General features: G+C 40.2%; 1 protein-coding gene across 1 annotated transcript in view; it reads right to left on the bottom strand.

Annotated features, from left to right (window-relative positions):
* Positions 1-18,182, bottom strand: part of LOC121178916 (bis(5'-adenosyl)-triphosphatase-like) — a 133,648-nt gene that overhangs the window by 9,674 nt on the left and 105,792 nt on the right. The gene's annotated exons all lie outside the window — the stretch shown is intronic.

Genomic DNA, 18,182 nt, shown 5'->3' with positions numbered 1-18,182 from the left:
AGGAGGAACAGAGACGAAGTGATAACATCGGAAGACAGTCCGAACACCTGTTGAGATCGGTGAAGGGACTGTCTGTCAAGCTTGAGGAGATGTCGAAGCTACTCCATGCATCTGCAGGGGATGATGAGCACCGATACCAGTCCGATTGACTACTGATCTAGATAAATTTAACGCGGATCGATAAAAATTGCTTTGTGCATATTGGCTGTATTGTTTCTGTCCCTCGCCCCCCCCCCCCCTCTCCCGGCCTAGAAGAATAGCTCTGCAGCTGTGCTCCTATCAAATTCCTATGCAGCTCGTATCTCCCTTCAAGGACAACTGATGAACTGACCCGTAAACATCCTGGCAGTCTAGGTCATACAAATCGCAAACACTTCTCATAGACTGATGCACACACACTCCCCTCCCTACCCACCCCCCATCTCCCGTCTGCCTCCGCACCTTATCTTTTGTAACCCCCCCCCCCCCTCCCCTCCCTATGTGTCCATGAAAAAATTCCAGCATGTTACCACGTGTACTGTGTACAAAGGTCATAATGTATGATGTGACTGTGTGTCAAATGTATGTATTGCAACTTGCAAATTAACTTTCAGGAAAGCGTGTGGCGGCGCAAACATTTTGCTGCGGCCCGGAGGCTATACTCCTTAACGAAATTTCGCCTGTACTTCTGTGCAAGTGACAATAAAGTTCCTATCCTATCCTATCCTATCCTATCCTATGGAGGCTTGCTCCATTCTTTGTTGGTTCCTTCCCCAAGGTCATCAACCCTGCAGCAGTCCTTCTCCGATCTATTCCATTTTCCATGTTGAACTACTCAAGTAAAGTCCTCCGGTGCCCACCTCCAAGCCCCTCCACCTCCTTGATCTCCAATTTTGGGTCAGCTGGGAGAGCTAAGGACCAGAAGAGTGCTCCTGGGTGCTGGCAGACATCCTGAATCCCTGACAAATACTTATTTTATTGTTCAGGTATGAACAGTATGAAGTAAGAGAACTTACTTATGCACTGTAATAAAAAACACTGACAAAAAATCACTGCTTTCAAATTATCCAATGTCAAGATAATTCAGAAGAGACTGGTTGCAAGCCCAAACCCAATCAAAAAGCAGACTATACACAAGCCTGGCATCCTATTCATCATCTCAGCCTAATTAACACAGTAACTTTTCACAAGGTGCCAATCTCTCACTTCTTTCACTGTATGCCAATACACACAGCACCTTTCAGTGTGCATCTACACACACACAACACCAGCTTTTTTGGGGATGGTGCGGTCCCAAATGGCCTGGTTCTTTAGCGTGCCAGGAGTGGTTGATTTCATCCCCACAACTACTGTTGGGGTAAGAGAGGGGAGAGCTTTCCATATGTCTCTGCCTGGGCCAATCTCATCTTCAGCTCAGAACAGGCTCTCCCCTCTGTCTCCGGCCGGCTGCTCCAGTCGGGGGGTTTGAGGGATGAGATTGAAGAGCTCAAGCATTTCCATATAGTGTGAAAACCATCTGCTCATATCCCATTATTATCTGTCACAACAGTTATTTGACTGCTTTCGGCTAATTCACTCCCGGGGTCGTGGTGCATGTAATAAGAACAAGGCATCGCAGATTGGTTTTACATTGCTAATGCAATCATTTCTTTGAGGGAAAACATCTGTCCCTGTACCCCCCTCCCCCACACACCCACACGTCCCACCTCCGGACTGTCATTTTTACACTACAACAATGACTTTACCTGAGCCCAACCCCCCCCCCCCCCCCCCTCTCTGTGCCATCTGTATTACACCAATTTCACACTACACACTAATTCTAACATAGTTTGATTCTGTGGGCTCTTCACACTGGAAAATGACCAGATAAATTGGACTTCATAATGTCAACGTGCAGAATAAAATTACTTCATGTACGAAAGTGGTACTGATGGACATGACTGCATCCCAATGTTGGTGCAATGTTGCTGCTGCTAATGTTGTAAAATGTAAGAAAAAATACTGTACAATAAGTTTATATTTGTGTTATATATAAATATATATACTTGAATCCTCTATCCTTTAGTCCTAGAAACAACACACTGGTACATGCAGTACTATGAGTATTGGCTTTATAGCTTGTGCTCATAACTGGGTCTTTTTATTAATGGAGGAATATTAACTCTAGGGCTGGATAAGGGGACAGTGGAGCTATGTTTTTTTGAATTTTCCGGTGGAAAACCTGATAAAAAGAAAGAATCAATGCAAGAAATTAAAGTCTGTTTTTCCAAGGATTTAACAGTTTTCCTTCTTTTAAGTGTATCAGTGCTGAAGCTTTTCATTTATACTGATGTATGGATCTATCTATCTAACACCACAATATGTATTTACTAATTTCTGGTGTTTGTTATTTCATAGTTTTGTTTTGCTTCTAAACTTTCTTCATAGCTCTAGAGCCATCATCAATGGTGTGCTTTTATTTTTACCAGTAGGGAATAAATTTTCTTTTTCTACTGTCTGGGAAAAACAGTTAAGTACACGCATTTGATAATATACTTGCACTATTAACATTACTGCACAGTGTATAATTTGGGGATTCAGAAAATAGTGCGGATTTGTGTTTATGGAACATAAACCAGGCGCTAACTTCCCCGCTCACTCAGTCTCAACAGCCTTAGACACTTCCCCTCTCCCTCCTTCATTATGCTTTGTGAAATGGAGGGATATAAATAAATAATAGGTGTGTACCCACAGTTGGAGCATCCATGATAAGATGTGGAGAAACAACGTCAAGAAGGTTTTTTTTATTTTTTTTATTTTTTTCTTCTGTCTTTTTTTTTATGAATGCTGGGAACATTAAAATGGCAGCTGTTTTAATATAATCGAATGTAACATAGATTTGCATCAAAATGTGACACCAAATGGCTGTGATTAAAAGAGGTGACATTGTTCCATGACCAACCTTTTGCAATAAAATTATGAGAACCTGCACTTTGCCAATTATGTGGTTATTGCTTTGAGAAAAAACAAAAGGGTTTATTTAGTAACACACTATAAACTGCTAATCTTACTAAGTTTAGTTTCTTGCATTCCAAAGAGCACCAATTTGATTTGCATGTTTCTCCATATTTTATTTTATACATATTTAAAAATAGATTATCATTTATCAATTTTTACTTTTTATATTTTGCTAGCCCAGATTTATGCAAACAAAACAAAAGAATAAAAGTGGAGTCAGGAAACAACAGTTAATAAATAGCAGGTGAGGCAGCTGACTGAGGAAACAAAAAACACACAGGGGTCTCCTGTGTTAACGTGTAACTGTTTTATCAACTCATCCATCTACCCCGACCTCCTCCCTATGCAAAACTCATTCCTACAGTGTTCCCACAATGCAATTTGATTGTGTCTTTTCTTTCATCCTTTCCTTCCTGGTTACCACCACGACATCACAAGGGTTTTTTTTTTTTTTTCAGATTTGCAAAGCCAGAGCCAACAAAGACACTACACAGAGTAGTGCTCTCTACGAAGAGTAAACTCTCCTTAATGTGTAAAAATAGGTGGAGTGTTCCTTTAAGAAACAGCGTTCTGGAATTCACTGAGGTTTCACTCCAAAGCCTTTCTTTGTTTTGAGAATAGGCGCACTGCAACAATAAATAAGAGTGAAGAGAATGACTCTCTCTCTCTCTCTGGTGTGTCGCTCACACACACTCACAGTCTAAGAGGCCGTGATGAAGGCAGCAGACCCTCAAATGAATCAAAATGCCCTTTCCCTTGGCAGCTTCAAATCCTGGACGGCCAAAACAAAGAGATCCATCACTGCTTCTGCAACAACTGGCTCTTTCAGCCTGATTACAGCTGGCCTAAAATGGCCCCCATCACCCCATCATGCCCTGGAAAATGACACACAGCTCCTGACATGGGCATTCATCTCCACACACACACACACACCTCAGCCAAATAAATAGCAAAGGGGTACAGTAAAGTCAGGACCACACATCTGTGATTTGTGTGTGTTATGTACACGGTGGTGGAGGGAGAAAAAGGCCAACAAGGAACATCTTCTACCTTAACAGCATCAAATTGCAGCAGCTTTAGTTTCACCGTTTTTTTCTTTCTTTAATTTATAAGCAAAGCCACGCAGGAGATTGAGCTTTTTTTTTCTAATCAGAGCTTATGAGTTACTTTTCATAAAATATTTAAGACTTTAATATGAGGCTTTCACTCACGCTGAGATACTGAGAGAAAAAAAAAATCAGTTTTACTTTGTGCTTAATGGAATCAAGTGAGTAGTCAGCGCCACCACTGCAATATTGCTTAGACATCAGTGCTGGTGGAGATTTTAAGGCTTTGTTCTCACATGCACAAAAGCCATCAACCCCCCCCTCCCCCTCCATCCCCAGCTGAGAACTCTTTCAGCCCTGTAAACACAAAATAAAACTGTCTAATTAAGACCTGCGATGTGTGACAAGGAGCACAATCTGAGTGTATTTGTGGCTGGATGTTTTGCTGGTGTTGAAAACAGGCAAAGAAATTGGACTGGCCTGGTCTTGCTCTGGACTGACACATCTCAGCAACAACCGGATGGATTGTACAGACATGCATGGCCCCACTGACTTGGGTGATTTCCTGACTTGCCATCTAGTGCCACCAGCCAGCTGATATTTTTGGTTCTGGGTGAATTTAGTGGGTGGATTGCCATGAAATCTGGCACTTGCTTTCACATTCCCCCACTAGATGAACTGTCAAATCATTTTGTGAACTCCTCATCATCAGATCAGATTTGGTTCATGACCAAATACCTGCAAAACTAATTATGCGATGATAAGTGTTATTCTTTTTTTTTTGTACATATCCTCTGATCCTCTGAAGTGTGGAGCATCCAGAGCCACAGAAAAAAAGTACAACTGTTAACAGGCTGAATTCTCATCATGAGTAAATCAGTGGAGTGACTCTCAAAATCAATCAGACAGAAATCACCTCTTCTCAAACAAAATGCTCCCTGTCCTCAGAGTAAATAATAAGGGAGGGAGGAGAATGCATTTAATCTGCCCGTGGTGAAGCTTCGCTGATGGACACTGGTCTCTAACATGTCCTCAGCCATCATGTTCCCACACACACACACACACACACACACACACACACACACACACACACACACACACACACACACACACACACACACAGCTATCCTTGTTATAACATATTCATTGTGGACAGCCTAACCTTAACCATAACCTTATCCATATCCAATTCATGCCAAACTCTAACCTGAACCTAACCTCAATTCACACCTTACCCCTCACCTTGACCAGGACCTCAGAAATAATGTTTTTCCTCATTAGGACCAGGTCTTAGTCCCCATGAGGAGTACTGGTCTCGACAAGGTCAGTGTTTATACCAGAAAAGGTCCAAAAGAGGTAACAAAAATGTACACACACACACACACACAGAGAGAGAGGGAGAGAGAGAGAGAGAGAGAGAGAGAGAGAGAGAGAGAGAGGGAGATGCAGGGGAAAATGGGCTAGCATATTAACTTGCAGTGGGGGCTCATGGTGCAAAGTTATATGTGGAGCTGTGGAGATGGAATGGCTTCATACATTAGTGTCACTCTGAGGGATTTTTTTTTCTCTTCCAGTTGGCAGGATAAACACAGGAGCTCAGAGAAAAGATGCTGTGGAACAGCAGACGAGTGACTTCTTCCTGATTTCTGCTTAAATACATCATCCCCTGAAATAGCAGTGCTGTAATGCAAAATCCAAAATTAGACAACCCTGTCTCTTAAAATTAATGATTCACTAAACTGCAACAGTGAATATATTTTGTAAGAAACATAATTGTGACTGGATTATGTTTAATATTATAATTTAATGAGTAAATGTTAATTTCTGTATTCAGCAAGTTGCAGATCAGTAAAACGTCCACAGACAACATATTTGATTTCCACCAAAATATCTGATCTTGCAGAAAAAAATGTACCTGTAGTGACTACAGCATTATTACACTTTTCTGTGGTTATGTCTATTGATTCAGAGCACTTAGGTAAGGTTACAATGTAAAAGCCCTTCAACGGTGCTGTCTATAGGAATTTTTCTCTATAAAATGCAAAAGCGTCGCCTGGGTGTCATCCAGTAACGTTAAGTTTGCCAATTATGCAGGCACCATGAGGCCTCACGGAAGGTCTAACATTAACGTTAATCTCAAACAACTATTGCTAACGTTAACGTAGGATAGGTATATGTGAAATACATTGCCAAATACTGTTTCTACTTAGTTTGCAGACTTTTTTCTAAAAAAACAACACACATTGTTCTCTTGTTCGTTTAACGAGCCCAACGTTTTAATTAACCGGCCGTTCTTCCTGTGGCAGCAATACCTGGATTTTAGAAGCCAGAGTAATGTCAAAGTAGGCCTGACTGAGAACATTTACACTGACAGCGAAAGTAGAGATGTAGAGATGAAGATCAGCTTGATTTTCTTAATTTCACATGCGTATTGGCTTTGAATAAGGTCTTAAATAGTCTTAAGCATGCAATTATTAATAGTTTTACATGTGCAGTGAGGTCTTAAATTTTTTTTTTTACAATGAGTACTTTCTCACTTACTCAGTGTCAGCAAAAAACAAGGGCTAATAAAAAAAAAAAATTAAAAAAAAAACTTTTTCAGAGACTATTTGTAACGTGACCGCTACACAAAAATGTATGTCCATTACGTTTTGGTAAGAGTGCGGCTTTGGACTTTGGAGATCGCCCGGCTTTATTAAAATTGATTACAGAAACTTAGTGTATCCAGTTGTTTGTATATGGCAGCTGTTATACAGTAATAAACATTGGAAACAAATAACTCTCTTTCTTTATTTATTAAAGTTATGGCAGTGCTAACTAATTATTTGAAGAGGACTGCAGAAATAATTTGTCTAAACTAATGAGAGTAAATTAATTCAAATCAAAAATTTTAATTTTTTATTTTAAATGTTACTTATTTTAATTAAGTATGATGTGGTCAATATCCTACTAATTGTCACAACTCAAATGTTTTGCTTTTTCTTGTAGACTCTACCTCATTTTTTTATCATACAGTAAAATACATAATACTGATTTTTACCAACTCAAAATACCAAGAAGTTCACTAAACTTGCAAAAAGTAGTTGGGAAATGTTGCCTTAATTTTTTTGAGTTGAATCTAAGTAACAGTTTTTACAGTGTAGGGACAGATCCTGGTCTTGTTTAATACAGAAGAGGTTTCATTGAGACTTCAGACAGGGCTGTGGATGCAAACCTCTGTCTCAAGTGTGACAGTTGTGCTCCTCATATGCCTGGACAGTGTGTGAGAGACCTATGATGTAGCAAAATCCTTGGTTTTTTTACGAGGATGCATCAGAATCCATCTGGACAAATGTGGTAATTGAGATGGGGTGGTAGAAATAGGTGAATCTGCCCAGTGGTCTAGGTTCGATTGCCTCAGATAGGAACCATCACGTCCCTCTAAAACACTCTGAATGCACAGTGATTGCTGATCAGCTCCTAGTTTACATTTATGTGGGTGCTGACCAACAACCAGAGGAGACAACAGCTGAGCTTAACTCATCAAGTACTTTGACTTTGTTCTGATGATCAAGCTCATTAAACTGGGTTACTGTTAACTTACCAGGTTATGGAGCGTTGTTAGTATAAACACAGATATGCTTGCGTGTGTTCACTGGCGCATCTGTGATGTGTGTGTATACGATAGCAGGCCTATGCATGATTTCTTTGCTAGAAACAGTCCCAGATTATCTATATACGAGCTGATGCTGGGATATTGTGTGTGTTTATGGTGTTACTGGTTAATTGTTTGCTTATCCACCCAACACACTGGCATCCTGCTCTTTCTCTCCCTTTATTTCCTGTAATCTCTCTCCTGTGTTCATTCTAATTTAGACAAGACTGTTCAAAAAATACTTTTAAAGAAATGTATCAATTTTTTTTTCTCTCCTTATTCTCTTTGACATTCATCCCGCTAGCACAACTAGACAACCCCTGAGGCAACACACATGAAAATGGGCCTGATTGTACGGAGCTGGTTCATGTTCGATTTTACTCAAAAAGGTGGATAAAGGAAGACAATCACCTGCAAAGCATTTGAATTGTTGTTCATGTGTTAAAGCCAGCATGGGCTGCATGGACGAGAGGCAGTAAAAGCTCCGGTAAAGAGGAAAGTGAGCTGCCTGCCAATGAGGAAAAAGTTAGGCTCGAGCAAACTCAGCCGGCAGCCACCAGTCAATGCTGACAGGCAGCACAGAGAGAATGGGAGAAGAATAAGTGCTCCCCATCATGTTCCTTTCAGAAGAACAAAGCCTCGCGCTCATCGCGAGTCTGCCTCAAGCTCAAAAACGTCTGCTCACTTGAACACTCGCAGCCTAAAACATACATCATTCCTGGCATCACAAAAACAACAGGGGTGGGAAAAGGAGTGAGGGGGAAGAAAATAGAATCTGAATTTCATTTCAATACGCTCTCTTAGGATTTGACAGGCATTGTGCCGATGTGTAAGACTCTGTTTTCTAAATCAGAGAGCCATTGTCTGAGAAGATAAGATTTCTTTGCCTGAAGTCGAATAGTCTTTAGAACTGACTGGCAGTGATTAGCCAAAAAAAGAGCCCCTCTATGAGAATATGAAGGGCATGAAGTTCAAATGACAAGACATGACACCTTTATTTGAGGACGGATCAATTCAACTCAATTCAGGAAACGTCTGAACCACACCCAGAGCAGATAATGGACAACATGAGGAAAAGTTAAGCTTTGTTTCCTTTAGAAAACCGTAACACACAAAGCAAAAATCACCAGCAGCATGTTTCCACATCAGGAGACAAAATGAATCCAAAATCAAATTGCTTCTACACAATTTATCAGGGTTAACTGACACTTCTGCAGCCACAAAATGGCCTGTGGGAGGAGGCAAAGCTGTTTAGCTCCCAAGTGTGTGTATACAGTGTATAGAGTCTGTGATCTATGATATGGGGAGAACCTTTACTTGAATACAAGGGCAAGCAAGAGCGGTGTAATGCGTCCCTATTATAAATACACAGCCCCTCTGTTGGAGGGGCTCGGCTGCATTCATAATTTATGACTGAAATATCACTCAGACAAAAGCAGAGGATAAATAATCATATGAGGAGCTTCAATGCTCGAAATTATGCACAAGCTACTCCATATTCTCCCAATAAACCTGACATGAAGACCAGTAATTTCTGATGAAAATACAGTGTGCGCAAAAGTAAAGTCGGCACAGAGCAGAGGTCTGGAAGCAGGGATTGGAGCTGGTGAGTGTAATGTGAGATTGTTATCTGCATTTAAATGGAATAAGTCACATTTAAATATTCCGCAGGAGATCTGATATTAATATTACATTGACAGGAAGCAGTGGGCTAATACAAGGTCCTCTCTTCCTTTCATTTTGTCAGAGTTTGCATCTGAAACATTTCATCTTCGTGGGTGCACTACTGTGTTAGGACCTGCCACATTGCATTCTGGGTCTGAAACGTTACCCCTGGCAAACTGGCATGCAATCACCTCGCGAACTGTAATTCAATGATGCTGACAAGAAATCAGAAACCTGTTCCCCCGACCATATCTCCTTCACAGTACAGCAGTATGTGACTATTTGCCTTCAGCAAAATACATTCTGGGTGAAACTTAATGCCTCCCTGATGTAATTAAAGCATGGTCGAGGGTTAGGCTTGGCTGCACAGTATACCTTACAAACATCCAACCATGTTTCATTCAGAATATGTTTATGATCTGCTCATTTTCTTTGCCAACTGCATTTTTCAAGAAAACATAATCCCTGCCGGGATATGTTCACCTCCAGTCCAGGAGGCTGGACATTTTTACACCACACAGAAGTTGTAGAAAGCAGGTCCATCTGGATGGTTAGACGTAACAAGCTCAGTACACTTTGAGACCCGTGTTTTATGTCCTGTCTCCTATGTGTTGTTAAGGTTAGGTTAAACATTAAGGCAAGTTAGGGGAAAGAAAGAACTATAAAAATATGACATACGCTTTGGCTGCCATGAGCTACAAAAAAATAATGGACAAGCTGGAGGTGCAAAGATTGTATGAAGTCTATTTCCATATCAGGACTCCTCATAGTGTATTATGAGCCCATGTCCACACAGCAGAGGGGACACAACAGATTTAACCCATGGTTACCTAACCTGTTAGTTAAGTGGTAATGTGAGGTTTTGTTGCTATAGTTACCTGCAGTTTTTAAGGTCAGAGAGTCCCATTTACCTCTGCTGGTAAATATCCGTGTAGGTAGGTCGTTTGTTTTTCCCAGGCTTGAAATATCTGTCTCTGATTTCTGCTTCCACTCAAATGTAATGGTGGTGGATGGGATGTGTCTTCTGATGCTCAGAGCACTGAAGCATTTTGATTTAAACAAGTCAACAGCAATGTGTCTTTCCAGTAACAATCTCTCTGTCACTACATTCTACCAAAGAAATGGCTCCTGAGAGAACTGTTTTCTTTTGTTTGTTTTTTTTTACTTTAGTCATAGATGTAGTGAGTACACCAAACACTTTCTACATGACAATACTTGATCCGCAACAAATGGCCGAGTTTTAAACTGGCCAAGGTGGGCTAAGCCTGAAGTGTCCAATTTCTCAAGCTACCAAAGCTGGCTCGTACTGTTAAAAATAGAATCCCCCATCTCCTGTCAATAGCTACCACAGCCCTCATTCAATACCCCGTGTCTTGGGCAAAGCCTGCCTCCACAATAATTACTTAACTGTCAGCTAGGATTAGATGGTCTTAAGCCACCTTGAGCCAATCCAGAATCCAAAAGAAAAAAAAAAAGCCGGGGAGATACACTGTGATATCTCAGGGCTGGGCGTACTGGATTGAGAGAGCGGGCGAAAAACTGTAAGGAATCATCAAGGATGATAAAAACAACTCTCTTCTCCAAATCCCCATCTCAGCAGGATCACACTGGGGCTTTTTGCAAAGCAAAGATGGAAGAAAAGGCTTTAATAATGCACTTCTCCATAGGCTGATCATAAGACCACAGGAACTCCACTATGTCTGGGTTTTTTCCTTTTTTTTTTTTTTTTTTCCAATCCAGCCAAACCTTGCCAAACATATATAATGCATTCACGTCTATGAAGGACCATTCAGTCTCACTGCATTTAGAACTCAGTAACTGCAAACAGCACAACCTCCAATTATAATTATTTATACTCATTTTTAATTACGTTCTAAAATAGCGATAGCTCAACTGTGAATAACTGTGCCCTAATGATGACATGTACAGCGTACAACTTACATGCTGTAATGAATTAGGTCGGCATGTACCCACAAACTTCTATTACATCTGTACCTCCAATACATTCAGGTCAGTGAGTTTTTATACGATTGTAAATTCCTCCAAAAATCACACCAATCAGCATGAGTGTGTACAGAGTTTCTCTGAGATTCATTCATCTCAGTTCACTCTGAAACTCAAACTGCAGAGAAGCTGAGTTGTGTCTCCTTGGTTATACAAGCAGGTCTGAACATGCTCTGGTTAATTCTGACCAGTTGCACTTTGCCACAGCTGTGTCCCAGTTGCATCCAACATACCAAGTGAAAATAGTATGTTCTATTATATGATACAGTACATGGACATCACTCACACGTTCACTTTTGAAAGCCATTGCAAATTCAACCTTACAATAAGATAGAAATAAAAAAAGTTTTTCCAAATGTTTCACCCCCCCTTTCATTTCCAAAGATCTTTCTGGAGCTTTTTCAGATCAATCTGTAAACTGTTTTCACTTTAAGAGCTCTTCCATTTCCTTTGTGCATTGCTCTGTGGGACAACAGTGTCCATTAACGGTGCATTTACAAATCACGTGTTGTTTGGTCTTTGAATGTTCTCTTTGAATGTTTCTATTTTCCACTAAAGGCTCAAAACCTGCCTATATGTAGTTTGTAGTATGGAACTGGGTCATAGCTCCTGCTTTCCTCATGCTTTTAAAACTTTAGATGTCATGCAGACATTTCACAATAAAGGTTTCCCAAGAAAGAAAGGAGATGATACCCTCTGATAGGGCGGAAGCATCTGAATGTGTAACAGCTTTGCCTTAACATTAAACAGCAACAACAGCAAATTAGAAAAAAAGAAAAAAAAATGGATCAGATAAGAAAACAGGGAAAACAGAAATGCAATCAAATACATACCTAAAAATAGAAGGTTCCACAGAATATCCTGCCTCAAATACAGCTTCCAGCTGAGGTAAATACAGGCGACTAATACAATCTGAAAACCTCAAGCATAAATTCCCAGCATGTTAAAAACTTCTCTGACTGCAGCCAAGTTTATTCTCACTTTTACAACAGTGCTTGGTTGTATGTGTGTGTGTGTGTGTGTGTATGTTTCAGTTCACTGCAAATCCAATGGATATTTAGCTTCTGGGAGAGTCTTTGAACCACATACACTCTTGTTCTTGTGAAATTATTATCTGGCTGAAATTCAGTCCGCTTTTCTAGGAGACCTCGGGCCCCTGGGGATTAGTGTCCTACCTCTTATGTGATGGTTGACAATGATCCAGGGGCCATTGGAATTTGTGGTCCACTTCTTCTCTTGTTGTTTAACAATAAGGGAATTCATCACGCTTTATTACCCAAGAAGCATCTGCCAAGAACCCTGCTCAGGTCTGCTGAATGTTTGATTTGCTGATTTCTATCCTGTATTTCCAAGTAAAAACAAAAACTTCCCTCCCTACTAAAGAAAAGTGCTTTCATTAAATGTTGGTGAAAGTTTGGAGAAGCCTTCAGATGTACTCATATGCTAAATTTATGATGCTATTCAGTAGCCTACTTTTTTTTTTTTTAACTTGCAAGTCTGTCTTTTGTATTCAGTATCTTTTAATTTGAACTATTTTTGTGACCCTGCATCTCATACAAGCTCACTGCCATTTATTTCAGAGCATTCCAAGGCCCCCCAAGGCATGGCAATGGAAACACAACATAGGTACATTGTTGCTTTGTTTTGCATTGAGTTTTCAATGTAAGCCAAACGAAAAGTGCAGTAATCCAATTAGCATTTTCATTTTCACATACTCATATGTGCACTCAATGACCACATTAATATGAAAATGGAAAAGCTGTTTGACATTTAATTTTCAAAGCTGTAGCACGCTGTGCAGTGGACAATATTTAAATCTTAATTCAAAATTGAAAGTGAAAATGCAATATAAACAATGTAATCTAGTTTTCCATTTATACAAGAAATATTAAAGTCACAGTTCAAATGAAAATGCAATTTTCTTACAATTTGAAAATGAAAATGAAAACGACATTTCACATTTCATTTTCAAAGACTTAACCTGCTCCACAGTGGACTATTTTCAAAGGCAACGAGCTAAACATCCACTGCATTTACATTTAGATGTCACCAGGCTGTTATGGTGTCAGAAAGAAAATGCAATCTGTCAATCCCCTCATCAAGGCGGGTCATAATTTAGGTGGTCACTTGTCACTTTATCTGTCTGGAGCAGTGGCAGCAGCTTGTTTTACACAGAAAACTGTACAGGGCTGTTAATGTTGACAACAGAGTAGTAGTCAGGTTACTAAACCTAGATTTCTTTCCAATAACATCTCCTTTTACTGATAGTTTGTTGTTATCAGTAAAGAAACAATATGGAAACAAACTGGAGCGATGTAGCATTGTGCCTCCATAGAGATCAGGGAATGAAAGGAAACTGCTCAAAATTTAAACAGCAGAGGCTGAGATTACTTGACTTTTAGTCTTTAGCATGGGTTAAACTTCATGCTACACATTTTCCATAGTGCAATCCAAAACATCTTTTTATTTAACATCAGGTAAACGACCACATATTGTTTGTCACTGCCTTTGTGAACTCTGTCTGATCTGGTGGCCATAGCAGCAGTTTGTCAGAAACTCTTACAACTGCTAAAAATAATTATTGCAAAAATGATTTGTGTGTGTTTTATCATCTGCAGCCTTGAAGAAAAGCACTTTGGTGGTCATGGCTGAATCGGACATTGACAGCAGTCACACACTTTGACTGACTAATACTAACTGTAACTAGTAACTGATCTTTATGTGTGAAACTGATGGAGAACCCCATTAAGTAATACTTGCTGTCAGAGAGGTTAGCTAGCTTACATCTAGGCACTAAACTACTTTGACCTTCAGACCTCACCCCTGAATGATTACCTGCCCTTCCCCCATAACTACAGCAGACAAAGCTTGGTTCGTTTTAACCATTAGTATCGATGGTGATTCCTAGTAGCTGTGGTACCAGCAGCAGTGGATGTACCAGTGGTTGGATTCTCACATTTACTAAGAGCATTTTCACTGGGGGTTTGTTAAGGTAGGAGTGCAGCACTCAGAGAAGCCATTAGCAATCCAAGGTTCCTGTCTTTATGAGACAGCTCAGCAGAGGAGCTGACTTGTTGGCGAATGGCCAGGCGCACAGAGCTTTGGAAATCTTCCACTGAAAGTTCTCCACCAATGTTTGTTGCTTGTCACATGATTCATCATGAGTCCTCAACAGTGAAAGCCACTGTTGTCACAGTACAGTCCACGTCCAGTCTCCCTCAGTATTGTTTTTACGTTCTGTTCATAGTAACAAGTGACGACCACAACATGAAATGATGATCTGAGACAATTTTACAAGTCGAGCTCAGAATCTTACTGACCCTAATTTGAATCCATACAAACAAACTATGAAGGAAATCTACCAGGAGTTCCTTCATAGTTCCTTGTGAACTATAACGATATGTGTATGTGCTGTATTAACAGAAAAGTTAATAGTCTGACATTTTGGGAATGGCATTTAATTCATCCAAGAGTCAGTTGGGTTTTGCTGAGCGCAGAGTTTGGACAGAGCTCAGAGCCACACTGAGGACTGGACTTCAGAGGCTGTGAGCAATCACTGCATCTTAAAAGTCCAGCCAAAATAACTGTGTTAAGATACCACAGTTTTGTTTTTTTTTCCTTGTGGGTCTGGTCAAAAAAAAGCTTCAGTGCCTAATGTTCATTCACATGATGTGGATGTTACCATATTTACCACTTTCTGATTTTTAAATAATGTGTTTGTCAGCATCCAAGTGGTGATTTGAACTGGGAATCCCCTGGTTTCCTGAAGGTTCCAATATGGTTTGTTGCCACATGATTCTACGCTACAATTAAATGTTAAATTAAATAGCTCCTAATTAAATATTAATACAGTAAATGTACACATATGTTTTTAACTCCAACACAACCATCTCTGCCTCATTCAGTCATTCAACTCCAGCTGAACTGTAGATTATTCAGTGTGTAAATCACACTTGGTTACACTGGGAACCCCAATCTTGATGGTGTAAACATATGATTTTCTTTTTCCATCACTATATATACTGATGATATGAAGGTGGGATAACTGCTCCTTATAACCACAGTGTCTTATTTCTGGACCTGATTTTTTTTTCTCCTTATCTTAAACCACCTGACTTTGTTTTATTGGAGATAGGAAAGTATTTTCCCTGCTCTCTGAGAATCTAAACCCATCCCAGATCTACTGAGATGAGATTGATATTGATTAATCATGTGTCTCTAAAAAAGTCAGAGTGCTCTTTTAATACACCACTGAACACAGTGCAGTAGAGTCCTGTGTCAGTATGTTCAGTTGATGTTTGACACTAAAGAAAATGTAAAAGCCAAACAAACCATCTGCACAACTGCCTCAACAACATGGAAACTGTAAAGACGTTGGAAAACTGTTTCTGCCCCAAATACAAATGTATCCGTATTTATCTAATGACAATACATGTAGACGTGCACTGGTAACAGTGATAGATACATACTGACAACTGTCCCTACACACGTGGACCCACATGGTTAAGACACAGAAGGAGGTGAGGTTATTTATTGCTGTAGTGGTGACGCAGAATTACTTTTAAATTTCTGTTGAAAAATAAAACTCACAGCCATTTTTCAGCTAATTCCACAGCGTCCCTTTTCCCTCTCTGCGTTCAATTGACACGTTTCCAGCCTCGCGGCTACAGCAAACGTCTCAAACAGTTAATGTGGATGGATCTCTTTGGAAGCTTTTGAGAGCTGACCAAAATGACTCATTTTTCACACTGAAGGAGATTTATAGATTGTCACCTCAGCGTTTTTACCTCCACGTTCCCGTTCCTCTTCAATCGCTCATTGCGGACCAGACACCAGATGGGGGCAAAAACAAAACAACCAGGAGCCGTTTTGTCAAACGTCACAACTGCCATTTCCAGAACAAATGAGGGCTTCAGGTGTGTTATCAAACAGGAAATACACAACCCACCGTGACTTTTTTTTTTTTCTTTTTAGTAATGCTACAGATCAGAGGAGCGGGAGGGGACAGTAATAAAGCTTGAAATCCTGGTGCTGTTACTCAGGAACAAACAGTTGCTGATATGCCTTCAGGCTGCCCTTGGGGGTGGGGGTGGGCATGTCAAACAAGGCCGCTGGAATCACTTCACAAAGCCTGAGCTGCTGTCACTCACACCCTGCTGTTCATGTATCTGGAGCACAGCACCGTCTTTCTAATCTGTGACACAAGAAACTGTCTTTACCCTGTTGCTCGTCTGGTCTCAGCTTCTTCTAACGAATGTTCTTTTTTAAAGAAAAGTTTGGCATTTTAAGGAAAATATACTTGTCGGCCATCTAAGAGTCGGAGCATCAGCATCATATATCATAAAAACTAAGCTGCCTGATTATGAATAAACCATGTCTGTATTTTCAGCTCATTTCTATCAAGATCTCCATCCACACAGAAACGGCCAAACAATGTCTACATCTCTTCTTCCTCTTTCAAACCTGTGCATCGCAGCCAGCACATAGTTATCAGTGGTTCCTCTGCTGAGTCTCAGCAGATTAAATCTGTCCTCCACTTGCTTTCAATCATCATCTGCACTGTTTTAGAACAGCTGAAGCTCACAGTTCTTTAGTTCTCTTCCTGATTACTTATTTTTTTCAAAAAAAATTTAAAGCCACCTGCTCATTAATCATATTCATCATCTGATATTTCCCTTTGATTTTAATGACAGTCACTTTTCTAACTAAACTAATTTCTACTGTCTGTATAACAAATGTTGCTTTATGTGGTTATTAGACTTACTGATCATATCATGAAGAAAGTCACACACTGCCTTTCAAACACAATAAGCAGAGATTAGGAACAGACACAAACACTGCCCAGTCTTCAGTAATACAGTCCTGCCATTTTGTAGAAAATAACACACTCTCCTGATCTCATTCCACTCCAGTGTCTGAAGACAGGGGTTCATTCAGAAGACATCCTGTACTGTATGGTCTCATGCAAGATTGACGGTATAAGTCGTTAGTCATTTATCAGCTGAGGGCAAACAGTGGATTAGATTTCACAACATACAAACGCTAATGAATCGCTAACTGATTGATCATGGCATCAAATCAAATCCTGCTTATTTATGAAGCACATACTTTTGATGCTAACAGAAATAAAAAAATTCACAGAATCTCATTCATCAGTGTCCATTTCTACACCTGTATAAAATCCAAAATGCAGTCTGCAAGTAAAACAGCTTTTGGAAGCTGTGTTTTATTTGTTCATTATGACATTTCTGCTTTGGTCAGGGGGGTATAACGATTTCTTTATAAAAGTGTACGCTCACTGTTCAGTTCATGTTCTGCTTTTGACTTTATTTCTACTTCAGGCTTAGAACTATGTATCTAAAGCTGTGGTATTCTCAGTGCTCAGGTTGAAGTTTTGGGTAAACAAAACCTCTAATTCTGTACTTTGTGTCTCTTGTGTCTACCTGCTTGTCCTCACACAGACTTATGTTATGCAACATCTCTTCCTAGCCAGGGAGACTGTTCCTCGCCCTTTGATGGACACCGAGGCTGAGGCTTGTAGCAAATATGAGTGTACGTGAGAGGAGCATTGTGGGGTTTTGCTGTTCCCTGACAAGGCTTATTGCTTTGACAAGTCTCTGTCTCTGAGGTCCCAGGCTTTCTGACTGCTTTAACCCTGTGATCCGGAAAAGCAGCTGTTCCTCTGGCTGACAGTCCCTGCACATCTCGCAGAGAAAAAGAAAGACAAAGAGGCGGGAGGCGAGCGATGTGATGTCCTTATCTAAAAGCTCAGCACCCTTCTTGGAAGCATTTACCACAAATATTGATTTCTGCCCCCCTTCCCTCTTCCCGTCCCCATCCTTGACTCTTTTGTTTAA

The sequence above is a fragment of the Toxotes jaculatrix genome, chromosome 3, assembly GCF_017976425.1.
Source record: "Toxotes jaculatrix isolate fToxJac2 chromosome 3, fToxJac2.pri, whole genome shotgun sequence".
In the NCBI taxonomy this organism is placed as follows: Eukaryota; Metazoa; Chordata; class Actinopteri; family Toxotidae; genus Toxotes; species Toxotes jaculatrix.
The sequence above is the reverse complement of the archived record's forward strand: the minus strand, read 5'-3'. Positions and strand labels throughout refer to the sequence as shown.